This window comes from Humulus lupulus, chromosome 9 (genome assembly GCF_963169125.1).
Source record: "Humulus lupulus chromosome 9, drHumLupu1.1, whole genome shotgun sequence".
NCBI classification, from domain to species: domain Eukaryota; kingdom Viridiplantae; phylum Streptophyta; class Magnoliopsida; order Rosales; family Cannabaceae; genus Humulus; species Humulus lupulus.
The window spans coordinates 113980980-114003002 of record NC_084801.1 but is presented as its reverse complement, the minus strand read 5'-3'; the positions used below and the strand labels follow the sequence as shown (position 1 = coordinate 114003002).

Below are 22023 nucleotides of genomic sequence, written 5' to 3'. Positions count from 1 at the left end.
AAAGTGTAGTGGAGAAAAAGCAAGGTAGAAGAGGCGACGTGGGAACTTGAGTCAGACATGCGAGATCAGTTTCCCAAGTTATTCATGTAATTTCGAGGACAAAATTTCTGTAAGGAGGGGATAGTTATAGCGTCCCAAATTTGCAAACAAGGCTTAGGGCCTTGATTAGCGTGCTTGGAGGGCAATAATTGATTTATTATGTTAATATGTGAATTTGATGAGTATGCGATAAGAAATGCATGTTTAGGTGAGTTAAATATGCACGTGGGCCCCTTTTGGCCGTTAGGAGCATGTTTGTAATTTTAGCCCGTTGAGGGAATAAATGTGATATTTGTGTATATTGTGATTGATACCACGTGTGAGTGGTGATATATTTGTGATGCACGATCTAAGAGAGCCCTAGGGAGCGGTTTAGCTAGAAAGTCACAACAAGGTCAAATGCCCGACTCAGGAGGATCCTAGGGGTATTTTGGGGATATAATATGTGTTCGGGAATTATGAGTAATAGGTAGTAGTTTGGAAATCATTTGGACATGTTGGGATTAAATGGGGATTTATAGGAATACTCAAGGACTTAACGAGATTTGGTAAATGACTAAATTGTCCTTGGATTACTTAAGGGTTGAGGATAAGTGTAAGGGGTAGTTTGGTCATTTGGCAGGGGTATTACTTAGCTTAGAGAAGCCTTGGGAAACCACTGGAACAAAACATAAGACTCCTTCTTCATCTCTCGGTTTCTTTCTCTCTCTTTGGATGCCTGAAGGCTGAGAGAATTCTAAAGGAGTTTAGGCTAGAAGTTCAGGAATTCAAGGCTAGAGTTTGGAAGGCTAGCAACTTGGAACTTTGGGAACTAATTCAGAGACTTAGTTAAGTTCAAGGGTAATCTTTTTAACTTAATTATTTCTGTTGAATTCTGCTGGAAGTGATATGCATGTGAGCTGAATTGTGAACTACTCTTGGTTATTTGGAGAAGTCTTGGGGTTGTTTATGAAATGATTAGGATGTTAAGCTTATGGGGACAAGGATTTTGGGTATAGGCCTTGAATTGGGTTGATTTAAGAGGGTTTAGACTTGAGGAAAATGCAGGAAAAATGGAGGTTTTCTGGGTTTGGAGGTTCGAGCCACGGCCCAAGGCTGGGAATGCTACGGCCCGTATGTACGTGAAGGCCTCAGAAGGCCTCTGTTCTTGAGGTGAGCCGCGGCCCTAGGAAGGGTATGTTGTGGCCCGTATCTCCTTGCAGGGAGGCATTTTTCCTCTGTTTTGGGGCATGCCGTGGCCCTTAAGGGGTTGGGTCGCGACCCTAATTCAAAGTAGTGGCTATATGGAGGGTTTTTTCTTGGGAACCCAAAAGTTAAGACTCAGGATGGATTTATCACCCGGATTGATATAATCCAAGCTCCCAGAGACTAGAATATATCCCAAAGATATTTATTGGAATAGAGCTTAATGGATGGCTATTGTGAATGCGTTGTGACTAGGTTTTCAGCGAGGCTCGGGTTAGAGGACTGTGCTCGAGATTTCGGTGCTCAGAAAGCTTGGGACACAGGTAAGAGAACTGTTGTACCTGTAGAGCAGGGCGTGGCCCTATAGTTTGTATCCCAGGGCACAACCCTATGTGATTGAATTACAGGGCATAGCCTTATTGTTTATGTTTTGTATTTGTTTAAGTATTTGTTGATTATATGCTATGTGTTGCATATTTGCGAATGAACAGCGTAGGCCAGGAACGGGGAAGGCCGAGAACAGCAGGAAGCCGAGTACAGCAAGGGGCCAGGAACGGTTTTAAGCACGCAAAGTAAAAAGCTAAGTACGACAAGGGGCAGGGAATGGTGTTAAGCATGCGGAGTGCAAGCCGTTAGAGTGAGACCCTTCTCAGGATGCTGAAGTCATCCTCACGGTGAAGACAGCGAACCCAGGGCCTGGTAAAGCACCTGGGACGGCATGGCCGCTATGTGTTTAGCCTGTTGGCTATTTTGTTATATGATGCTGATAGATATGCATATGTTTATTGTTTTATGTTGAGTTTTCTTGTTGGGCTTTGGCTCACGAGTGCTCTATGGTGCAGATAAGGGCAAGGGAAAGGTCGACCAGCCATGAGTACAGAGAGCGTGAAGCGACGTGTACATGTTCGGCCTACCTGGCTGCTACGACCTGGGGTATTTTTGGGAAATGTGATGTATTAACCTGAATTTTGTTGTCTAGTCAACCTGAAATGTATTTTGAGTTGTAAATATTTTCTAAACAGTATTTTGGGATCTCAACTGTAAAACTTTATGAGATTTCAATGAATATCATATGTTTTATACTAAATGACTGGTAACAGATTTTAACATAAGTTAGCTACACTTTTAACCTAAAACCTCGATTAGTGAGTGATTAGCACGTTTTAAAATCACTTAGTAACGGCTCTAAGGAAGTAGGGTGTTACAAGGAGTACTCAAATACTCTGTTTCTCTACACACGTCCTTTCATATTACCCTTTTTTCCGCCAATGTTAGAATTAAACCCTATCCATCAGATCATCTTTCAACCCAAACCAAGGGCCCAGATCCACTCAACCTTTCCCATTCCTTTTTGACGTATGTATAAATCCTCTCTTCTTCTCCATTAATCACTTTTACCTTTCTAAAAATTATACACTAGAGAAAACTAGAGCAAAAAATTTATCTTTTCCTTCGTATGTTCTCAAAGCCCAAAAAGAAAATCAATCTTTCAACCTTCGGTTTAGTGAGATTGTTTCCGCTGCCTCTCCTACAATCGACGATATCATCGTATCCTCAATCCAATTTGCATAAGTTCTCTGATCTTCCTCTGGTATTTTTTTTTGTATTTCATATGTTCGTGAGGATGCCTCTGGATTTTACCAAGTTTTTATTGCTCCTCTCTTGCATTAGGCAAGTTTTCTGATTTGATTAGTTTTGGCATGCTTACATCATGGTTTAGACCAAAAAATTTCGGATACGAATATGTAAAAATAGAGTTTTTCTTGTTATTGGGTTTTTCGGGCATAGGTTTCGTGTAGATTAAGAAATAGGGTTTTGGTTTAGGGTTTTAATGCACAAATCCTAAAAAACATCGCCTTTTCGGGATACACATTTGAGTCAATCTCGCTTTTTCCAGCCTTCAGGCTCATTTAGGGTAATCTCGTTATCTCGAGATTTTAAGCTCGAGTTATCAAAATTTTAACCCCTTCCTCTTATTGTTTTTTATATAATGGGCCCTCACCTTTTGCTTCCTTGATAGATGTCACAGTACCCTGAGAATCAGTGGGGGCCTAGGTTTGGTATCCCTTACCACCCATCAACTCCCAGTCCTGAATCGCCTTTCACCCAAAACCAGTAATTGATCCGTGAACACAAAGAATGGTGCAAGCAGGAGGATATAGGAGCCCACTTTCAGCGTCAAATCGACAAAGTAGAAGAGAGAAAAAGAAGGAGACTCTGAGTGGAAGCCTATCTCAATCCAGACCCTGAGATCAGGCTTATTCCACTAGACCCCAAACTCAAGGTTACTCTAGCCTTTTCATCGGGTGAGCTCGTATTTAGTCTAATGGAGGGTCAATCTAACAAACCAATTAAAGCTCCCAAACCCCTTTCTATCCCGGTCTCGGAGATTTCTTTCTTCGAGGTCGAACACTATCAGAGTTCCATAACATCGACTCGACAAATTTCCCAGCTCCTCCCTTGTCACGGGTTGAAGTTCTCTCAAAAGTTAGTCTGTTGCCCTGCCTACTCGGATGAGAGGAGCTGCTCTGCACCTAGGGAAGACAACCCAGATAGAAAGGTTAAGCTCGCGGCTTGGAGCCGTGAGCACTTACGAGCTGGGGCCTTACTGCCCCTAAAGGACTACTTCTGGAGCTTTCTTGACTATGTCGGCATAGCTCCATTCCAATTCCATACGAACACGTACAGGGTTCTGTTTGCGCTGAAATCGCTATACCAGAAGATGAAGTGGGAGGAGCCCATAGCACACGAGATCTTGTATCTCTTTTGCCTCAAAAGCAACCCTTCCCGATCTTATGGCGGGGATGGGTTCTACTATCTGTCCAGCTACCCGAAAGAGAAGCGACTGTTCAAGGACATTCCAAGCCACCCTCCGAACTTCAGGACCACCTTCTTTAGGAAAGACGGTCTTACTCCTTCTCGATTCTACTCCTTTCAGAGAATTCGTAAGTTCCTCGTAGTTTTTGGCTAAATTCTCTTTTAATTTGCGAGCCCAGCTGACTTACTTAAATATTTTATATAGCCACTTACCATCATCCTCAGCCTACAGATGCCATGAGGGAACATAGGGAAACCATCCTTAATCTCCCCCTAGGGTCAAAGATCCCTCTCTTACACGAGGACAAGCTTCGGCTGTGCAACCTTCTAGATGAAGGCGTGACCACTGACAACTCTGGAAATCGCAAGTATGCGAGATGGGAGGACGTGTCTGTGCCTACCAACAAGCTCCCTGTGAGAGGAAAACACACGGGTCAAAGCTCCCGAGCCCATAGACCTCGCCCCTTCGAACCCTCAAGCTCGGGAAATGAGGCATAGGATGAGGCCTCAACGAGCTCGTCAAGAGGTAAAGTTGTGCTCGATTCATCCATGTGGTCTCCTTCATTACTTAAGCATGATTTTGACGTAATGATCCTCTTCGAGGACCCTAAGGATAACTTCTTAGCATGGTTGAGGGTAGACCTTAGAGTCCGTAGGTTGACAGTTGGCTAGGTAAATACCAAACCATGTATAGCCTAAATTAGGTTTGGGATGGGGGTAGCAGTGCAATACGACACATAAGATTATAGGGACCTATCGTGGATGTCCCCCACCTTTAGGGAGGGGGCTCCCATAACCTCATTAGAAGACAAGGGAATTTCTTGGTCCCCAAGTTCGAGCTCTAGTGAGTCTTCTTGTTAGGTTCTTGACACTTAGTCATTTTTACTTGTACAAATGTGCATGAATTTTTTATTTCTCGGCTTGATTAATCTTCCTTATGCTTTTCAGGTGACATGGAGTCAAACCTGGACAGCGTTTTGGGACAGCCCCCTAAACCTCGAGGTACTAAACAAGGTTGTGTAACCTCGAAGAAAGGGACCGCCTCGAAGTCGACCAAGATCGCTGAGTGATCCTCTCCTTTGATGCTTGCCTCATTCGATCCCAAAGCCCAAGCTCCGGAATCTACGGTCGTGGTTTCAGACAGTGCCCTCACGTCCTCAATAGTTGCCACCATCGGACCCCTGGAGGTTATGCCACCTCCCCAACCTGCTGGAGACAAAGGCACACAAGTCGTGCCTTCTTCAGATCTCAGGCCTACGGGTGCCCCAACGGTGGTCTGCAAGTTTGTGGCATCATCCGACGTATGAGAGTACACTTTGGAGAATGTGGCAGGAACCCTAGGAGCCGACCTGTGCTCGGATATGCTATCTCGGCCAGACCAGGCTTGTAGTGGCCTCGACTCCAATGTATGGCAATTTTTGAGAGGAGAAAATCCCACACGCCTCACTGACCAAACAATGGAGCTCTTGGTTTTGGTAAGTCTAGTTTCGTTGTCTTCTATTTTCTGTGGTCACCTGTTTATCCTCTAACCCTTATAGGCATCACTTTTTTTTTGTTCTAGACTTTTCTTGGTGTCCTTCGCCAAAGTTCAGTGTTCTCCTCAAAGATGGCGACAGCAAAAACCTTGGTTTACGAAGCAAACCAGGCTTGCATCCAAGCAAGGATGGCCCGAAGGAGGCCAAGGAAGCTTAGGTCAAAGCTGAGGAGGCCTGAGCCAAGACCGAGGAAGCCGTCAAGCTTCTCAAAGTTAAGCTTGACTCCTCCGAGGCTACTGCCAATAGCCTGAAGGTGGAACTCGACACCAAGACAGCAGACTTCGACGCTACTAGGGTCGAGATTGATCGTCTGAAGGCAAAAAAAAGTGCTGCCAAGGTTGAGGCTGAATGCCTGAAGGAAGAGAAGGATTCTGCCATCAAAACTTGAAGACGAGAAGAAGCACCTCACCGAGGAGTTCAAGACCAAGAAGGATTGGGCTACAGACCAAGCTATGTATATGATATGGTCTCTGAACCCCGACATTGACACTTCATTCCTTCAAGATAAAGAAAAGGAGTTTATATCCAAATGGAAGGCTCGGTTGGCCGAAGAGGAGGTCACAACCACAACCCAGGATGGTGAGAATGGGGAGGACAAAGGTGAGGAGGCCAAGTTTGGTTCATATGACCAACACTGAACAATTCCAAATAAAGTTGCGTTCCTTAGAATTTTTGTAATTATATTTTTTGTGCCCTTGGGGCAAAGAAAAATTTACAGCTTGAGTCTGAGCTATTTTAATTATCTTATGACTGTTTATATTTTAATAGTAGTTTTATGCTTTAAACTTTCTAGCTTGAAAACCTTTATGAACATCGTCTACCTTTAGCTTTTTGCCTTAATATTATACATCATATTTCTGGATCGAAATATTTTGAGCAAGTTATTATTAAGGACCTGCTTTTATACTTGTTTATTCTTACAAATATACGTTGGGTTTAAGTTCGAATTTCAATACATTCATGCACAGTTTATTCGAAATGCCCATGTTCGACTTTGTTATTGTCAAAGTCAAACTTTACTTTTATCACGTATTTAAAAAAAATACTCAAATGGTATGTAACCTCGTTAGTCTAGTTATATTTTGTTTTTCCAGTTACTTATCCTCACCCTCAAATATGACCTCAAGGTTGCGAGGTCGAAACTCATTTGCAAAAATTTCCAGCCCTAGTTTTGTCTTATGTTTTTTAGTTGGTTTATCTAGAATTCCAACTTTTTAGTATGTTGACTAGGTTTTGCTTGTTTGTTCTAGACTTGTTTAGTTCGCGTGTTTGGTTAATGTTCCAGAGTCATGTTTTCTTCATGTTGGGTTAGTAATCCAAACATTGCTATTAGATTCAATTTTTATTTATATTTAATTTTTTGAGCCTCTGGTATGATTGTATACCACTTATGCCCCCTTAATACCCTATGATTGCGATCTTAGGTTATTGAATTCCGAGCGCTTGCAAAAAAGTAAAACAATAAAAATTCAACATTTGAATGAAATTCAGTACTTTATTAACAAAAAGCTAAAATCAAATACACGATTGGTTAAAACGAATAAACATCATTCTTATATTATTGATAATAGGGACATGGATGTTCACCATTCCAAGCTCGCGGAACCAATCCTCCATTCAGCCTCGCTAGTTTATAAGCTCCATGTTGAACAATGGACTTGATCTGATAGGGTCCCTCCCAATTAGGCCCAAGCACCCCAGCAGATGGGTCTTATGTAGCCAGAAACACGGGCCTTAACACCAATTCTCCCAATCTGAATTTCCTATCTCAGACCCTTTTGTTAAAATATCTCGTAGCCCTTTACTGGTGCGCAATATTTTTCGGCTGGGCTTCGTCTTGTCTTTCTTCGATAAGGTCCAAACTTTCTTCGAGCTGGGATTGGTTCGAGGCTTGATCATATGCATCGTGCCTTATAGTTGGGATTTCGACCTCGATCGGAAACATGGCCTCGCATCCATAAGCCAGGGAGAAGGGGTATGCCCCGTCGAGGTTCTCGTCGTTGTTCTATATGCCCACAGGACTTGAGGTAGCTCCTCCAGCCATCTCCCCTTAGCTTCTTCTACCCTTTTCTTCATAGAACTCTTTAGAGTCTTATTTACTGCTTTGACCTGGCCATTTGCCTGGGGATGGGCCACGAAGGAAAAGCTTTTAACTATCCCATTTTTTTTCACAGAAGTGTGTGAACAAATCATTGTCAAGTTGGGTCCCATTATCTAACACAATCTTCCTAGGAATCCCGTATCTAAAAATGATGTTCTTTACTACGAAATCTAGGACTTTCTTTGAGGTGATAGTTGCTAGGGGTTCAGCTTTAGTCCACTTTGTAAAATAGTCGACAATGACTACAACGTATTTTACTCCACCTTTCCACTTTGTAAAATAGTCGACAACGACTACAACATATTTTACTCCACCTTTTCCAGTTGGCAAGGAGCCTATGAGGTCTATTCCCCATATCACGAATGGCCATGGGGAGCTCATAATGGTAAGCTCGGTGGGTGGAGCTCATGGTATCGACGCAAATCGTTGACACTTCTCACAACACTTGACGTACTCGAATGAGTCTGCCTTGACTGTAGGCCAGAAATATCCTTGCCTAATAACCTTTTTTAATAAGCTATGCCCCTCGGTGTGGTCTCTACAAAATCCTTCATGGATTTCTTCTAAAATCTTCTTTGCCTCGGGGGGAGTTACACACCGAAGTAGTGGCATGGAGTATCCCCTTTTGTATAATTTTCCTTCCAAGATGGTGTACCTTGGTATTTTGTACATAAGCTTTCTAGCCTCATTCCGGTCTGCTAGGAGACCCTCGGTTTCGAGGTAGTCAACTATCGGGGTCATCAAGGTGGGTTGCAAGTCGATCATGTTTACATCTTCTTCCTCAGGCTCGGTTATGCTCGGGACTGGTAGGAATTCTACTGGAACCACGTTGAGTGTGTCAGCTTTGTTTGTCGTGGTGAGCCTGGCCAATGCATCTGCATTCGAATTTTATTCTCGGGGAACTTGTTCTAGAGCATAGAACTCAAACTCCTCAAATGTTTCCTTAACTTTCTCTAGGTAGGCTGCCATTTTTATGCCACGAGCCTGATATTCACCCAGAATCTGGTTAACGACCAATTCAGAGTCACTGTAGCAGTGGATGGCCTTTGCTATGAGCTTGGCGGTTATCTGAAGACCTGCTAACAATGCCTCATATTCAGCCTCGTTATTCGATGCCTCAAAGCCAAACCTTAGTGCCGAATGGAAGCAGTTTCCCGCCGGGGTGATTAAAATAATTCTTGGCCCGACCCATTTTCATTAGAGGACCCATTGACGTAAAGTCTCCACAGCTCGCGGGCTGAGGTTATGACTTCCTCGTTGGAGATCCCTGTACATTCGACAATGAAGTCTAACAAGGATTGTACTTTGATCATTGTTCTAGGATGAGAGGTGATCTCAAACTGTCCGAGCTTGACAACCCACTTCAACAATCTCTCGGATGCTTCGGGCTTAGATAATACTTGCCTTAACGGCTGATTAGTTTACACATGGATAGGATGTGCTTGGAAATTGGGTCGAAGCTTTCGAGAAGCCTGCATTAGGCTCAAAGACACTTTCTCCATTAATGGCCATCTCGATTCTGCCTACAGTAACCTTTTGCTGACGTAGTATACGAGTTTTTGTACTTTCTTATCCTCTCGAACAAGTTTTGTACTAATCGCATGCTCGGTTGTGGCGAGGTATAAGTATAAGAATTCCCCTGTGATTGGTTTAGACAAGATTTTTGGCTCGGTGAGGTGTTTCTTAAGGTTCTGGAACACGAGTTTACACTTGTCCGACCATTCAAACTTCTTACCCCCTCTTAGAAGATTAAAGAATGGAAGACACTGATCTGTAGATTTTGAGATAAACCTACTTAATTAAGGTCGCCATTCGTCCAATTAGGCTTTGAACATATTTATATTTTTGAGGTAAGGGCATGTCAATTAACGCTTTATTATTGTCGGGATTAGCCTCTATACCCTGAGCATTCACTATAAATTCAAGAAACTTTCTTGAGGATACTCCGAATGAGCATTTTTGTGGGTTGAGTCTTATATTGTATTTTCGGAGCACTGTGAAACATTCAGCGAGATCGTCCACATAAACTTCCATGTTATTCCCTATCTGCAAACATCCTATTCACCAATCATTGGTATGTGGCTCCTGCATTCTTGAGCTCGAAAGGCATTACATTGTAGCAGTACAAACCCTTATCAGTCACGAAGCTCGTATGTTCTTGGTCGGGTGCATGCATGGCTATCTGGTTATATCCAGAATAAGCATCCATGAATGACATGATGTCGTGTCCGGCAATGGCATCTACAAGTTGGTTGATTCGAGTCAAGGGAAAAAAATCCTTGGGGCATGCCTTGATGTGGTTCGAATAATCGATGCACGTTCGTCACTTGCCATTGGGCTTCAGAACCAGCATAGGATTGGCTATCCAATCAAGGTAGAAAGCATCTTGGATAAACAGATTTGCCTTTAGCATTTCGACCTCCTCTTTCAGGGCTTTCTTCCTATCGTCGTCTAGGGGCCTCCTTTTTTGATGCTTCGGAGGGAAGCTCTTATCTATGTTGAGTGCATGGCTCATGATACTCGGATTGATCCCTACCATATTCAAATGTGACCATGCAAACACATCCTGGTTTTCTCTCAAAAAGCAAGTTAATTGCTATTTTGCGTTTTCGGAAAGATTGTTCCCTATTTTTACCACCCTCATGGTATCATTCTGATCGAGATTCACTTCTTCAAGCTCCTCCATTGGTTCAAGATCGACCCTTTCTTCAACTCTAGGGTCTATCTCTTCTTCTATTTTGAAGATAGATCCGTTCATCTCCTGAATAACTACAAGTGCATGTGCGCTTATTTGGTTCTTTCCTCTCATGGAAATGCTATAGCATTCTCATGCGGCGAGCTGGTCTACCTTCAGTTTCCTGATGCCACTAGACGTTGGGAATTTGATGGCCATATGCCTAATCAATGACACTGCCCCCAACCCAATCAGGGCTGGTCTCCCGAGCAGTACGTTGTAGGCCGACGGGGTGTCCACCACTATGAACTCCATCATCTTGGTCACCAAGACTGGACAGTCTCCCAACGTTACAGTGAGCTCGATGGATCCCGTGCTGGCAATCCCTTATCCTAAAAATCCATACAACGTTGTTGCACAGGCTTTCAAATCTCAAAGTGAGAGTCCCATCTTTTCTAGAGTGGCCTTAAAAAGGATATTGACTGAGCTCCCATTATCTATCAAGACTCTGTGCACCCTTTTGTTGGCAAGCTGTAGTGTGATGATCAGAGGGTCGTTATGGGGAAACTGAACATGCGAAGCATCTTCTTCTGTAAAAGTGACCATGAGATTCAACCCTTTGTTGCTTTAGAGCTCGTGGTTCAGGCTCGTAGGGAGAATTGTCTCCAGTTTTGAGCTTGTTCACATATCTTTTCTGGGCATTTCTGCCTGATATAGCAAAGTGTGGTCCTCCAGAGATGGTTACCACATCCTCCCCATCTATTGAGGGAGGTCGATCATCCTCCCTTGCTCGGAAGGTGTTATTCTATTGGGCAGGTTGCACAGAAGCTTCCCTCTGTCCATACGACGCTTGATTGGTATTTTGGTTTCTTATATACTGTTTCAAATATCCTATCGAGATTAGGCCTTTGATCTTGTCTTTTAGTTGTCGACACTCATCAGTGGTATGTCTGATGTCCCTGTGGAACTGCAGTACTTGTTGGTGTCTCTCTTTGCCTTTTGATTTCGCATTGGGTCAGGTCGCCTAACGAGACCTGATTCTCATTTGCGAGGAAGATATTTTCCCGAGTTTCAATGAGCTCGGTGTAAACCGTATAAATGGAGAAATACTTGTCTCCCTTCTTCTTTTACCCCCCCCCCCCGGTTTGCCTTTGAGTTATTCCCTTCATTTTTCTTCCTTTTTGAAAGGCTATCTTCTGAGGGTCGAAACGTTGATGGGGTAGCCGAGGTCGAGGCTGAGTTGACATTCATCGCTGTAGTTATAATGGGCTAATGGGCCAGTTTTAATGCTAACCTCGCCTCCTCTACATTGACAAATCTCTGAGCCCTTTTGTTGAACTCGATTATTGTTCTTATCAGTTTTCTTTGCATATCATCCCAAATAGGACTTCCTAGCAAAATACCACCTTCAACGCCCATAAGATGACCATTGTCATCAACATTTCGGGCTCGCGCCACCTCTATGTTAAACCTCGCCAGGTAACTTTTTAATGATTCTCCCGACTGTTGTCTGGCATTGGTCAAGGTCGAGGCCTCGGGCCTGACGCCTACCATGGCTTTGAATTGTTTTTTAAATTCCTTTGCCAATTGATCCCAAGATGATATCGAATGTCTTATGAATTTTTTAAACTATTTTTTTGCTGGTCTTACCAAAGTAGTTGGAATAACATGCACCTGAGCTCATAGCCAATGTTGTTGGCTTGCATGATGGTATTAAATGTGCTCAGGTGGCTGTGCGGGTCTGAGTTCCCATCGAATGGAGCTACATGGGGTATCTTGAACCCTTGAGGGAATGGTGTGTTTGAAATATGTGGAGCGGAAGGCTCGAGCTCCTCATCGGAGTCGTCGACCTTGTCTTTGTTCCTTTCATCTTGAAGGAGTCTGAACGCTCTTTTAAGCTGATTAATTCTCTCCTGAACCAAGTCCACTAGAGGCTGACCTTGTGCTTGGGGTAGTAAATTATTGTTTATAAAAACTCCAGCTCCCTGTCCCGGCATAGGGTTATATTGGTTCCCATATGCTGGCTGCACATATTCTTTTCGACTGTTCAAATGATTGCATAAATCGAGGTTTGAGGGATCGGCTTGCCCCCGGTTTTGGATTAGATGATCTCGAAGATCAGGATTATTTCCATAATTCCCAGTATTCCTAGGTTTAGTATTATATACTCTTATAGACCTAGTGAGGTCTAAGCTCCCACTCATAAAATTGACGTTTCGATCTGGTTGAGGGGCTCGATGGTTGCGAGGCGGATCTTCCATCGACCCTCTTGCTCCAGTTGTTTGCGATCTTGACATGTGGCTCCTTGCTGGATGGCTGGCCCTATGTCCACAGATTGCCTCTCGCTCGCCTCCATGTCCAGGCCGAGTTCAACAGTTCCTATCTCGGCTGCCGCTTTGAGATGGCCTTTGTGGTGCATGCTCCCATGGCCGGTTCTTATTAGGAGCTGGCTGGGGTACCTCTCGAAGTGGTGAGGGGTGTCTTATAGGAGACACTGGATGCCTTATAGGAGATGGTGGTGGCCTCCCATTGTTGGGTCTGGAAGGTCCAGAATTGGCCCGGACTGGTTCCAGGTTATTTAAGACAAATTCTGGGTTAGGTGGTCCCCTGGAGTCTGATGATGCACTCCCCTCTTCTTGGTCATGATCTATCATTGGTTGTTTCCCAGGCCTCCGGGGATAATTCTCAGTGTGAGGGTTTTGCTCCTCAGGTATTTGGGGCAATGGTCGCCCACCAGCTCCTGGGTTGTTCGCGACGACCATTGGCAATGCAGGAGGTTTCTGATTAAAAAATCCAAAGATTTGCTTAATGCTCTCAATTAAAGCACCAAACTGTTGACACCATTTTTTTGTCAACTTAAATTTGAAGAAGAAAAAGAACAGTAGGATTTTTACGTAGTTCAGCAGTTAAAATATGCCAAGTCCATGAGTCAATATTATTGATTCGTAATACTCTCTCAAAGCTTTCTCAAAGAAATTCAACAGATTATTCCCAGTACAAGATTGTGCATGTCTACAAATGAAAAAATCCAGGCTATTTATAGACCTGGTTGGGAGAATATATTCCCTTGATTCAGGGAAGTTACAACCAATTATTCAAATTTGAAATAAATGTAAATAAATTTATTAAATAAATAATATCTCATGATAATTGAGATTTAATTATCAGATAACAACGAATCCCTAAAGAATAGGGATCTCCTAACAACTGTTGTATGCAAAATGTGTTGCTTACCTTGAATGCAAGGTCAACGCGCTTTCGAGATCGACATAAATTCGAGCTTGTTATTTCGGTCAACCTCCTCCTCAACTCAATCGTCAGAGACCAATGCCCTCGAGCCTGAAACTAAGGCCCAAATAATACTCATATGTCTCAGAGAAGATTCTTTCTTTCGAGCTTGAAACCTAAGCTCGAGCCTTTAATCTTGTGCTACATTTCGAGACTCATTTATTCATCCTCAAAATTTGGGTGTAATAGTTATGTACCAACACAAGAGAAACTTGCTGAAGTACTTACAAAGGGACATAGTGTGGACATATTCTTTAAATTTAGAGACAAGCTCAAGGTTGCAAACTCTCTTTTTCGCTTGAGGGGGAATGTTGAGTGAGTTTGTTTAAGCCGTTAGGATTCTGTTTATAGGTTGTTAGTGTATACTCGAGATTTATAGGGTTTTTTGTTAGAACTTAGTTGTACTCAGCTGCTGTATTACATGATCTATAAATAATACTCAACTCACCTCTTTGATCTTTAGATTAGTGATCATTCATTCAATACAAAGTTTAGTATTCATATTTCCCCAGACATGGCCAACTCCAATGCGTTGATCACAATGTATGCCAAGTGTGGTAATTTGGTTGGGGCTCATAACGCGTTTGATGAAATGCATAAAAGGAATGAGATTTCTTGGTCTGCACTGATGGCAGGATACAGGATGCATGGGATTTTTAGTGAGGTGTTTGGGTTGTTTGATACGAAGGTGGAAACCGGCAAGAGGCCAGATAGAGTGACTTTTACGATTGTTCTCGTGACCTGTAGTCATAGAGGGTTGATAGCGAAAGGGAAAGAGTATTTCGATATGATGGAAAAGAAGTTTGGGATAAAACTTGTGTTGGAGCATTATACTTGTATGGTGTACATGTTAGGAGGGCGGGACGGGTGAAATAAGCGGAGGAGTTGGTTTTGGAAATGAAAATGGAGTCGGACGAAGATTTGTGGAATGTGTTATTGGATGCTTGTAGGATCCATCTGAAGGTGGAGGTGGTGGAGGATCATCTTTGTCGAAGGGCCATGAGAGCAGCAGCTGCATAAGTGATATTGGATGGAACTACTTCTACCTACCATTGGTCATTAGACTCATATATTACCTTTTGGTTAGAGCTTTAAAGGAGAAAATTTGCCTTCTAAAGTCACTTTAAAAGTGACTTTTTGGCTTCAGAAAATGGTTTGCTTTGAATCCTTCTAAGGTCAAATTATGGTCTTTACAGTAGTAATTGAAAATAAGGAATGTTGATGAGAGATGGCGTCTATGATTTTTGTATGAGTTCATGTGAGTAGGGCTATTCTTTTTCATTACTGAAACAAAAATAAAAGACAAGACAGAGATTATTCTATAGTTGAATGAAAAAGACATCTTTTTATTATTAATTGAACCATGGAACAATAATGAGTCGCAACATGTCAAACAGAGTTGCAAAATAACCAATTCAATGATTAATTTGAAACTAAGTTTTATATATTGCTGGTTTCAAAATGCCATTTCCTCAATTGGTTACTTCATAAAATCATAAATCAATATCACCACAAAGAAGAAATCATCATCCCCACTCAAATGATCCAAAACAAAGCATAAATGGTAATAATATTCAAGTATATATTAATTATTCAGGAATGTCCCATTGTAACTTCATAGGCATTTTAAACAGAAGAAAAGATCAATCACATCAGACTAGCTACCTCTAAAATGTATAACAAATTAAATCAACACAAAATAAATAAATAAATAAAACTTTAATAGGGTGCAGTGCATTATTGTTTGATTAATATATACCATTAAATAGTGGCCTGCATAAGTGAAGTGTTTTAGAGCCATCAAACCGAACTAAAACGTTAGCTTCATAGTAACGATGCCATGCTCCTGAGACTGTGATTGTCAGATAATAATTCCTATAACATCCTGGATAACACATATTTGTTAGAATATTTATTTAAATGGTATATAAAATAAATTTGTTACAATTAATTGATTTAATAGATCAAAGTCAATAATTTATTTATTGACAAAATATTCTAATTAATGGTCAACATTATTTGTTACCCGATTTTGCATATCCCAACTGATTGAGAGAATATCTCAATCTGTGGCAGAGACTCAGATAGTAGGTCTCACTCTATAAATATAGAGTATCGGTCCCCAAGCTCACCGCTCCTTCTGACTTTCAGTAACTCCATCTAAAAGAGTTTGTGAGAGCTTGGAAGCCCGAGTACTCGTTCTAATTCTTTTCTTTTTCTTTTGTAGATCTAAAGCTTTTAGATCGAGGTTCACCAAATCAATGGCTAGAGGTATACAATTTCGATCATCTATTTGTATATGTTCAATCTATATATTAATTCTGCCTATATGTATATGATTGTTCATATGCATACATTTCATTTAATCTAACATTTGGTATCAGAGCTTTCTTATCTCTGCCATGGTAATTTTGTCTGCATTTGCTTTATATATGCCTTTATATTCTAATTCATACACACACACACACACATATATATATATTCACCTTGTGTATATTTTTATTTTCCTTGTTGATTCATTTATTATTTTGGTGTATGGTTTCTTTTGTTTTTTGATCCTAATTTCATTAGAAATATATTAAGCTTTATATTTCTTTTCATTTGGGATAAATTGAACAACGTTTCTTATCTGTTCATCCACGTAAATGGCCATAAGTTTTCTTTGATATTAAAGTTCGGTTTCTATTTGTTTTTAAAGCAATAAAATTCCATGAATCTCTTTAGACACTGTTTTAGATCAAATATGGGTGAAAATCTATGAGTTTGGATGTAAAAATTGTTGTTTTCCATCGAGTTTTTTTCGTTCGGACCCATTTATGGCCGATTTTATTTTATTTATGAAATTCAAGCCCAAATTTTGTTGTTTTTTTTATGCAAAATAATCCCATGAATCTCTTAATATAAGGTTTTCTAATTGATCTGGGCTTTAAAATCTTGAAAATCGACGTCAAAATTGGGTTTTCAAGTTGGGTTTTGAATAGGGTTCGTACGACCTGCACATAGAAACCTGCTCGATTTCGACCTGGCTGGAGGAAGAAGACAGGGGAAACGATATGTCATTTCCCCCTTGCTGCAGATTAACGACCTGTCATTTGACGGGTCACACGACAACAATAAGGGGAAATGGCAGATTTAAAATTTTTTAAGAAAAATTCCGAAAATTACTTTTTTGATATATTTTTGGAATTTTATTATTTTCTTGATTTTAATACTTATTTAGACAATAAATATCATTTTTAATTTTTTGCCAATTTAATTAAAACATATAATTTTAGTATATTATATATTTGGAAATTAATTAAAATGTGCAATTACTTGATTTTGGTGTATTTATTGTATGATTATTTTATTTTATTCATGCAATATTAAATAATTGTGCTATTTTACGAATGTAATTACTTTTTGTTTTACAATTAAGTTTGTGCAATTATTTTATTAATTCACCAAATCAATAAATGATTTTATTGTCTTATTTAGCATGGATATTTTCTGCCAAGCATATATATGGAATTATTGTATTTATTTTCATACACATAGTTAATTATGCTAATTGTATGATTATTTTGTTATTATTCATGCAAATTTATTCTAAGTATAATTATCTTTAATTTTATATGTATGACTTTATAATTTTAAATACGTTGTATATTCCACAATTTTGCTAAATATATTTAGATTATATTCAAACATTAAGATAGGTTGAATAATATTTAGCACATTAATATTCATAATTTATTCATAAAATATTCATAAAACATTTAGGGTGAATAAAATTATGAATAATTCATAAACAATTTTGTGGTTGACATAACAACGCATGAAAATGAGACAAATGCTCAATCTAGAACGGTTTATAATGATCTTCGGACGACCACACTAGGAGCACTACTCTTTGTGATTGCCTATTATGTTATAACGAATTTGTTCTTAGGTCTTCCTAGAGCCTAAAACATAATGTCTAGTGAACCGTTTAATTTTAAATAATTAGGGAGTAGCCATAGCATCTTTAATTATATAAAATTATATATTAATTTGAAAGGATCACATAATGGACATAAATTGTGATTGATTATATAGATATAATAATTTTACCCCACAGGGATTTTATTATATTTATATAATTAATTAGGATAATATATTAAATTAATTTTCTTAATTTACCCATAGGAGTTATAAAAATTAATTTAATAGTTTTATCATAAAGTTTATGGTCAGAAATACTTTATTTCTTTCATAGATGATTACTCACGCTACATGTATATCTACTTACTTCATAACAAAAGTGAAGCGTTAGATGTCCTTAAGATATTTAAAGCTGAAGTAGAGAAACAATGCAACAAGCAAATTAAGATAGTGAGATCAGAAAGGGGTGGAGAATATTATGGTAGATACACTGAAGATGGACAAGCACCTGACCCTTTTGTAAAGTTTCTTCAAGAAAATAGGATTGTTGCCCAATAAACCATGCCCAATACACCCGAGAAAAATGGTGTTGTAGAAAGGAGAAACCGAACATTGATGGACATGTTGCGGAGTATGCTTAGTAGCAACCCTAAAATTCCTAAATCCTTGTGGACTGAAGCTCTAAAGACATCCGTGTACATATTAAATCGAGTTCCAACCAAGGCAGTCTCCAAAACTCCTTTTGAATTATGGAAAGGTTGGAAACCGAATTTGCAACATGTACGTATTTGGGGATGCTCATATGAAGTTATGGTATACAATCCACAAGAAAAGAAACTGGACCCAAGGACCATAAGTTGATATTTATTGGATACGCTGAAAGGTCTAAAGGTTACAAGTTTTATTGTCCATCTCATAGCACTAGGACTATGGAATCAAGGAATGCAAAATTTCTTGAAAATGCCTTGATTAGTGGGAGTGATCAATCCAAGGACTTAGGTTCTGAGAAAGATCCTTCAGAACCCTCCACCTCAAGAGCAAGATTGATTGTGGTTGATAACACCCCTGCAGTCCAAATGGATGTTGAACCACCACAACCAATTGTTGAAGATCCACAAGTCAATGATGAAGTTCAAATGGATCAAGTTATTCAAGAGTTGCCTATAATTGTTGAACAACAAGCTGAACCACCTGCTCCCCAAGAGCCTGCTGGTGTAGCCTTAAGAAGATCCACTAAGACAACAAAATCAGTGATACCTAGTGACTACATTGTGTATTTGCAAGAATCTGACTACAATATTGGAGCCGAAAATGATTTAGAAACATTTTCACAAGATATGAATAACAAAGAATCAGAACTGTGGTACAATGCCATGAATGAAGAAAAGAATTCTATGAAGAGCAACAGAGTTTGGGATCTTGTTGAGTTGCCTAATGGGGCGAGGGCTATTGGGTGTAAATGGGTCTTCAAAACAACGAAAGACTCATTAGGCAACATTGAGAGACACAAAGCGAGACTCGTTGCTAAGGGATTCACTCAAAAAGAAGGAATTGACTACATGGAGACCTTTTCTCCAGTATCTAAGAAAGATTCCCTCAGAGTTATCCTGGCAGTAGTTGCTCATTTCGATTTAGAGTAGCAGCAGGTGGATGTGAAAACTGCTTTCCTAAATGGTGACCTAGAGGAGGAGGTATACATGAAACAACCAGAAGGATTCTCCTCTAGTGATGGTGAGCATTTGGTGTCACTACAGGAAAAAATGCTTTTAATAACACCAAAAATGTGTTATCAAAACATACCATAACACTTTTTGATGTGTTAAGACCAACTATGTTATCGTAGGTCAGGGTACTTTACATAACACTTTATCATTGTTATACAGATATGTTATTATACTTCAACGATAACACACTTTCTATGTTATTTTAATAAATAGATAAGTGTTTAATTATATAATTTATAGTCGATTATATAACACATTTCAATACTTATAAATTTGTGTTATACTACACTTTAGTATAACACATTATTTTTGTTATATAATGAAGTTTGCATAACAAAATTCTTTACATAAAAAATGTTATTGTAATAGATATTATAACACAATTTTCGTATTATTTTAATATTTAGATAAGTTTAAATTCTCATTATATATTCATTTATATAACACTAATTTATTCTATTATATTTTAATTTTTTTTATATAATTAAAATTATCTTTCTAATATATACTAGCATCATCAAATGAACTTGATTTTCAAATAACAAAAAGTAAAAACACTCACCATTGTATTAACAATCCACAAATTAGTTTAAAACATTCAACACTGTCACCAACAACAAAATGTTCTTTAAGTATTCAAGTAGTCTTAAATATTCAACATATTGAAAAGTTACTACTTTCAGTACAAAATATTCTACAGCTGCCCAACACAAAGCCTTCAAAAGTAAGTATCCTTTTCTCCTCCAATTGTGGAGAAAGAGACATTTTTCTCCTGCAATAGCAGATAAAAGGTAAGGTATATGCTTAAAAAAAATTAAATAATATGAATCAAATAATAAAATTGTTTACAATATAAGACCTAAGCAAGCAATACCAGGTGAACATACTTCAAAATTCAAAATACTGCTTTCACACAGTGAATAGATACATATTATAGTAAACAAACATTAACATTTTCAGGTTAAAGGGGCCTCAATTTCACCCTAAAGACATCTCTGGTTCAGGTGCTTAATTACTGAGACAGCATGTTAAAAGTTTGGGAGATTTGAGTTACGAAAGCATTTAGAATGATACTATTATTTCTAGGGTAGATCCATCAAATGTCATATCTCATTTAAAGGAGAGGTGTAATAGAATATGGAGCTCAAACAAGTACTAAACTCTAGACCTTAAGTTATTTGGGCACTAACAAGTAATTACAATACAGTGATACATATTCGTAGTCAACTACGCTGATATAGTACAGTGTAGTGTTTACAAACGTACAGAAATTATTGTAGAATCCTCAACCCAATGCAAAGAAATAAAGAAACTTACACACATTCTGTTGGCCAAGTTCCTTCAAATAGGGATGATAAGAGGCGAATAAGTTCCACAGTCCTGAAGGGAAATTCACCTTCTAGGTTACAAAGAAGACACCGAATAGGACCATCAACAAAACTTTCTCTGTCCCAAAACTGACTTGAAAAAATTAAAGCAATAAATCCAATAAAAAACTACGAAGGAAAAGAAAAATGTCAACTTTAATAGAACCACCAATAAAAAATCAACAAAATAATCAATAAATGACCCTGAAAGACAATCATTATGCAGCCAAACCTCCCCCCAATAAACTTTGCAAAGAATATCCAATATCAAATTAAGGGTACTGTCTTCCAGCTGCAACATAGAGAAAACATAAAATATTAATATAAATAAAATAAACAACCTGAGGTCATTCAAGATACTTAATCTAATTACCTGAATATTGATCTCATAAGATGCAATAAATGCTTAAATAAAAGTTCTCAATACACTTCGATAACCAGCAACAGGACCCTAAGGAAACAAACAAATTGAAAAAAGATCACGGACTTGAAACTAATAAAGTGAGGGAAAAAAAAGAATTTGCATATTAGGTAACTAACATAGTTCAACTTATTACATAGGAACCTAGATAAACTAAAATAACTTACATCTGAATCATTTAATAAGTCACTCTCGAGGATCTCAAGAAAAAATCTCAAAGATGCAACTTCAAAAGCTTGACGAACATAGCTAATATGATCAATCTCCGGCATATACAACATTAATTAAATACTGTAATAGTACAGTGCAGGGGGGAAAAGAAAAAGCCAAACTGAAATGCAGACCATTAGAACATTGTTTTCTTCTTTTCCCGGAAGTGATGAAATCAGACAAAGAAACATTGCCCATGTTAGAATTAGTGGGCCTGCTTCCTTAGTTTCAAAAGCATTAAAACTTGACACTATTGCATCCATCTCTTGGACATCAATTAAAGAAAAATGAGAATAAACCTGCCTGAAGAATAGTGCAAGTGTTTTACAATAATAAGAAAACAAGAAGAATTAGTCTGACCCTTCTGTTACATAGAGGATGATATTGAAAGTGATTGAACCCTTTAATAACCTGCCAAGAACACCAACGAAACGAACTAGAAAAAGGAACAAACACAAACAAGAAATAATACCAGAAACAGAAACAAATCACAAACTTTAATGAATGATAGAAACAATGGTCAAAATAACACCACAATATACATAGTTCAGTGGAATTGGCCTACATGAGTTTTCACTATGATCAATCTAGAATAATTACAAGGCTTTAGTACAAAGAGAAAAGTTCTCAGTTTTAGCTTTCTTTGAACAAGCTTCTCACAAGAACTCCAACCTCTATAACTCACTGAACTCTCTCTTTCTCTCTTCTTTTTCTCTTAGTGCTCTCTAAATCTGTGTACATAAATAATGATGCAAGGTT

General features: G+C 39.0%; 1 pseudogene; it reads left to right on the top strand.

Moving 5' to 3' along the window:
* The window catches only part of LOC133799952 (putative pentatricopeptide repeat-containing protein At1g56570), a 57555-nt pseudogene extending 42896 nt beyond the window's left edge, over positions 1 to 14659 (top strand).
* Positions 14660 to 22023: the final 7364 nt, after the last annotated feature.